The 6,000-nt window shown below is 46.9% G+C and overlaps 1 protein-coding gene across 3 annotated transcripts in view; it reads left to right on the top strand.

The window, feature by feature from the left end:
• Positions 1–1,501: 1,501 nt before the first annotated feature.
• The window catches only part of SEC22C (SEC22 homolog C, vesicle trafficking protein), a 34,444-nt gene continuing 29,945 nt past the window's right edge, over positions 1,502–6,000 (top strand). Inside the window, exon 1 of one of the 3 annotated variants that reach the window (XM_074946402.1) lies at positions 1,502–1,528. The gene's annotated coding sequence lies outside the window, so the exon portion shown is untranslated. Of the gene's footprint in view, positions 1,529–1,806; positions 1,825–2,286; positions 2,397–6,000 lie in introns of those variants that run through there. The other 2 variants (XM_074946403.1, XM_074946400.1) reach the window with 2 other exon arrangements.

The following is a 6,000-nucleotide window of genomic DNA, read 5'->3' as shown; positions in this document are numbered from 1 at the left end:
GACCCTTGGGGGAAACTTTCTAAAGTGTCCCTCTGGACTTGCTGACCCACATAAAGTTCTAATTAGAACTGGGGGAAGTTTTTCATCCAAAATGTTTTTGGGGGCAAAAAAGGAAGGTTGGCAACACCAAAATGCTTCATGAATTTGTGTCTACTTCACTGAATTGTTCATCTCATTTCCCCCCCTACAAATCAAAACATGTCATTTTGACATTTTTAAAACAATGTCTGGATTTTTTGGGTCAAAACCACTTTTTGTTTTGGATTTTTCTTTTTTTTTTTTTAAAAAAAAATCATAAAAATGTAAAAAAACCCACTCAAAAACGAACAAAATGTTTGAGACCCAAAATGACATTTAAAATTTTTTCGATTTGCCAAAAATTCTGAAAAACATTGTTTTCAAGTTGACCCAAACAATTTTTTTAAACAAACAAAAGAAATCATTATTTACATAGCTCTAGTTCTAATCTGATTCAGGGATATGCTTAAAATAGGATAAAGTTGTCTGCATTAGAAGAGTCAATTTGTTCCTCTGACATTGTTTTAACAATCTTATAACCAGGTCTCCTCAGAAATTGGAAACTGTCCAGTACATCAGAGCGAACAACAAAGCTCTAGCAAAAAATTGTCTTGGAATCTTTAATTACCCCATATGATCACGCACTCAATTTTACACATCCCATGAGTGCCCTTACCACTATGTTCTGCAACTGGTTCAGTGTTGACTCTCAGGGGAAAAGTACTACCTGCTGAAATCCTACCAGTTTCCTTGAACACCTGGTCTTTCTTTTGAGCTCTCCCCTTCAAGCACTGATCCAATCTTACTCTGATTAGTTTATGAAGATTAAGGACATAGTCCAAGATAGTATGGCTTGATCTTTTTCTATCAATAACATAATGTGCTTGTCAGTAATAAGATAAAGCTATCAGCTCAGCTTTTAATCTTAGCTGTTGGATGGATTTTGATTATGCTGTTCAGCCACTCTTTGTTAATTTTTCTTCCACAGCTACAAAATATGGGATCATCAGCTGCTGAACATGGTGCCAGATATTTCCTACGCCATTTTTCTCTGATTTTAAATGGCCTGACCATAGTAAATGCCACAACAATTTTGGGGTTTGTGGCCTGACTCAGTAAGCCTGGTTGACTTCTTTGGGAGCTTTCTCTCCTAAAGCTATCTGCACAGCACCTCGCACAATGGGGTCCCGATCCACGACTAGGCCTCCTATGCGGTAAAGTAATATAGTAAAATAATATCATTTAAGCATGAGAATTGCTAGAATTTTAGACTGACACCCCCCCACCCCCCATAAGTCCTGAATGCAAAATTGTATCTGGTGTGTATGAAATTTACCTTTTTAAATAGACACATTTTTAAAAATTAGATTCACTTTCATTCAAATCATGCTTATTGCTCAGATCTCATTTTGCTCTACGGACCAAGTCGCGTGTGACGTTTCTACCTTCAACGATGTTTGATTTATCCATGCCCAGAACGTCTGACGGAGCACGCCACTAATGCTGAAGCGTGAGTATTTTCAGGCATATGTAACTCAAATAATAATTGAACCGATTTTGCTGAAAACTTTCCTGAATAATTCACCTCTGGGCTGAGACCGAACATGGAAAATGTCACCCCTTAAGTCTGGCTCCAGCCCTCACAGGTATTTAGGCACCTGACTCCATCACCCTCAGTCCAGTGAGCTGATGGCCAGACTTAATGGGACCCCGAAAATGACACTGAGGACTTCTATGGATCAGCATCCCCAGGACTGGGACAAATGCTTACTCTACCTGCTGTTCATTTATAGGGAAGTGCCCTGGGTATGTACAGGGTTCTCCCTTTTGAACGGTATTGTAGGACAGGGAGGGGACGCCTGGACTCGATGAGGGCTGAGTGGGAAGGGACGGCCTCCCGTGGGAACGTGCTGTCCTTGTGAGAGAGGCTCCCAGGGGTTGTGTCAGGGGGAGGCCCCAGGGGCACGGGCGGTGGGGGAGTCGGGCGCCTCGGCGCGGCCCCAGGGGCACGGGCGGTGGGGGAGTTAGGACGGGGCCGAGACAGAGGGGGCTGGGCGAGGGCTGCCCCCGGCCAGGTGCGACCAGCGTCGTCGTCCCGTGGCTGAGGGAGCTGCCCGAAGCGATCCGGCCCGGGAGGCGCGGCCAGGCCGGGGGCTCGGGGGAATCTGCGGCGGGGGGAGTCCCACGCGCGCCGAACTGGAAGCCCTTGGGCCAGGGCCGGGCCCTTTAAGAGCCGAGCCTCCAGAGGAGGACCCCCCAGTTCCCGGCATGCTCCGGGGTGGGGTGGCCGCTCTAGCCGCCGTCTCGGCTGGAGGCGGGCAGGTTTGTTGTTGTGGGGCCGCCTCCTGGGGGCAGCGACGGGGCCCGCGGTGGGGAAGGTAAGAGCCGTTCAGCCGCCAGCGCGGGGGGCCGGCTGAGGGGGCGGCTGGGAGCGGGGCTGGGCGGGGGGCAGGTTAGTGGTGAGGTTGAGAGGGGCAGGCTGGGTGGGGCAGGCTAGTGGCGAGGCTGGGGGCGAGGCTGTGAAGAGGGGGGAGGAGGTTAGTGGGGAAGCGGTGGGGGCTGGAGAGGGTGAGGGGCAGGGTGGTCGGGGGCGAGGCTGGTGCGGGGGGGCAGGGTGGTGGCGAGGCTGGTTGGTGGGGGGGCAGGCTGGTGGGGAGACTGAGGGGGGTGGGGGGCAGGCTGGTGGGTGTGGGGGTGCTGGGGATACAGAACCTATACTGTCAACCCCAAATCTTCAAAATTCATGAGTCATTCTCACCAAAAACCATGAGATTGACTTTAACCTCATGTTTTTATGCAAAAACAGTAGATTTGGTGTTTTTATTTGCCTTCTGCATTTTGAGCCTTTAGGGTGCCCTGGGCTCACATTTTGAAGCTTTCTCCACGGCCACGAGGGTTAGACACTTACTTTTTCCTTTAAGAATGAAGGCTGAAATAATCGCATATCCACTTGATTCCAGGAGCTGGGGCTTTAAGGAAAACAATAATTATCATGAAACTCATGACAAAATCCTGAGAGTTGGCAACACTGCTGAGTGGATGTGCATGGAGGAGATGCCCTTGTTGGCACCTCACTGCTGGAGAAACGGCTGATTACGGAAAGGCAATGTGTTGGGCATTAGATCTTGTCTATATTATAAAATTGGATAGTCAATTATTTTTTTGTCAAGGTCCAGACTCCAGAAAAAATAATAAAACAATGAGTACATCGATTTTGGGGTCCATTCAACAGTGTCTGGTGGTCTGGGTTTGGCCTGCAGTCTGCCTGTTGACTACCTGTTATAAAAACAACTGTGTCGGGACACTTGGAAACAGCACTACATGCCCCTGATGTCTTGAAGACTTCGTTTGTGGATGGGATTGTATTGTGCTCCCAAACTGCAAAAATCCTGCTAGGTCTGGAATTTAGCTCTTCCTGTGCTGCGAGAACAATTTTTGTTCTAGTTGTTCACAGTATAGGTGTGATTGTGGAAAAGGGGGCAAGTAAAGGCCAATAGGTGTAGTTGCTGGATGCTTTGGGAGACTGGTCCCTATGTAACTCAAGTCAACAAGACTCTATTTGCATGAAAAACTGTAACAGTGTTAGAGAGACAAGGTGGGTGAGGGAATATATTTTATTGGACCAATTTCTTTGGTGAGGGAGATCAGCTTTTGAGCCACACAGAGCTCTTCTTTAGGTCTGGGAAAGGAACTCAAAGTGGCACAGCAAAATGCACAGTGGAACATATTGTTAACATGAGTAATTAGAACATATTGTAACGGACCATTCAAGGTAGAAAGGTCTGTTTTAACACCTCTGCAGTCATAGGACTGAAAAAAAAAAAAAAAGGGTTTCCTGGGTTACAGATTGTTGTAAAATAAGACATAAATCCAGTGTCTGTGTTCAGTCCATGATTTTTGTTGTTTAGCAAAGTAATAAATTTAAGCTCCCTGGCTCTTGTGTTGGTTTCCGTTAAGGGTGAGGACTGATAGTCAGATATCGGTCATTTTGTGAAAAGTGTTCACCCACAGGTGATGGGGTGTTTTTGTCTTTTATCATTTTCCTGTGTGAGTTCATTTGAGAGTGTAGTGATTGTCTGATTTCACCCACATAGCTATTGGGGAATTGAGTGCACTGGATGAGGTATACCACATGTTGTGATTGGCATGTGTAGGATCCATTGATCTTGAAAGATGTGTTGTCGGGGGTGTTATGTCTGCAGGTTTGCTTTGAATTGGTGTGTCCTGGTCTGTGGGGAACTTGCTTCTGGTGATGAGCTTGGAGAGGCTGGGGGTTGTTTGAAGGCCAGAAGAGGGGGTTCAGGAAAGATTTCTTTCAGGATGGGGTCCCTATTGAATATGGGTGGTAGCTGTTTGATGATACCCTGTGTGGGTTCCAGTGTGGGGTGGTGGTAGGTAATAACAAGGGGTGTGGGGTCAGAGAGGGTTTTATTTCCGTATTGAAGCAGATTCGTTCAGGGTACTTGGGTGGCCCATTGCATGATGCGATTTACTTCTCTGGTGGAGTATCCTTGTTTGGTGAAGACGGTTTTAAATGTGTTAAGGTGTATATCCTGGATTCTGTGCTATCCGAGTGCCTGCCTATAGATAACAGATTTCTTGGAGTGTTTGGGGTGGTTATTGGCTCTATGAAGGTTGGTGTGGTGATCCGTGTGTTTCTTGTATATGGTTGTCTGCAGGGTTCCATGGTTGACGCTGACTGTGGTGTCCAGGAAGCTGATGCTAGTGTGGGATTGTTCCAGAGAGAGTTTAAAGCAGAGAGTCTCAACCTTTTTCTTTCTGAGGCCTCCTCAACATGCTATAAAAACTCCATGGCCCACCTGTGCCACAGTAACTGGTTTTCTGCATATAAAAGCCAGGGCTGGTGTTAGGGTATAGCAAGCGGGGCAATTTCCTGGGGCCTCATGCCACAGGGCCCCCGCGAAACTATATTTCTCAGGCTTTGGCCACAAGTGGCGGGGCTCAGGACCCAGGCTTCAGCCCCATGCAGTGGGGCTTTGGCTTTCTACCGTGGGCCCCAGCGAGTCTAATGCTGGCCCTGGTTGGCGGCCTCCCTGAAACCTGCTCGCGGCTCCCCAGGGAGCCTCGGACCCCTTGTTGAGAACCACTGGTTTAAAGGATGTATCATGGTTGTTGAAGTTGTAGTGGAAATCTATAAGGGATTTTAGGTTGCCTGTCCGAGGTTGAAAATATCATTGAGGTATGTTATTGGTTTCATGGTGCATTTGTGCTATCTATGTGCTAAACAATCTGTTCCACCTTGCCTTTCACCATGATGCTGGGAGTTCCTTTCCCAGATCTGAAGAAGAGCTCTGTGTGGCTCAAAAACTTGTCTCAACAACAGAAGCTGGTCCAATACAAGATATTACCTCACCCACCTTGCCTCTCTAATATCCTGGGACTGACCTGGCTACAATTATACTACATATAACGGTGTTATCAAAGTGTAAGGAAAGACAGACTCTTTATGTATGGCAGGGGGCTGTACAATCCATCTAGGATACCTGCTCCCACAGAAAAGACAAAGGCCTTGCTCCTGCTTCCACCCATACACACACTCATCCCCTTTATTTTTATTTGTTTTATTGGCTGAGGCAAAATATCAGCATGTATGTGATCTGCAGTTCTGTTAAATGCTGATGAAGCTTTATACTTCCTTTATGTTTGTTTAGACTGTTCTGAGCCTAATAGACCTATAAAGGTTTTGAGCACCCACAGGTCCCTCTGCAGTCAGTGGAAGCTGTGGGTGTTTGGTCCATCTGAAAATGAGATCAAAGGTGCATTACCTGTAGCAAAACACAAATTTTAATCAAATGCACAGTCAAAACCCCTCAACTTCCTCTAAAGCTTTCCTGAGCACTGATGTAACTTTTATCAGCTCTCCCACAGTCTTCAGTGGGATTGTGTGGGTATGGCCTAGGGCAGAACTTGGCCCAGTAACCGGAAGTTAGTAAATTATTGGGCTGAAATTGGCCTAAATGC

The sequence above is a fragment of the Natator depressus genome, chromosome 2 (assembly GCF_965152275.1).
Source record: "Natator depressus isolate rNatDep1 chromosome 2, rNatDep2.hap1, whole genome shotgun sequence".
NCBI lineage: Eukaryota > Metazoa > Chordata > Testudines > Cheloniidae > Natator > Natator depressus.
The sequence above is the reverse complement of the archived record's forward strand: the minus strand, read 5'-3'. Positions and strand labels throughout refer to the sequence as shown.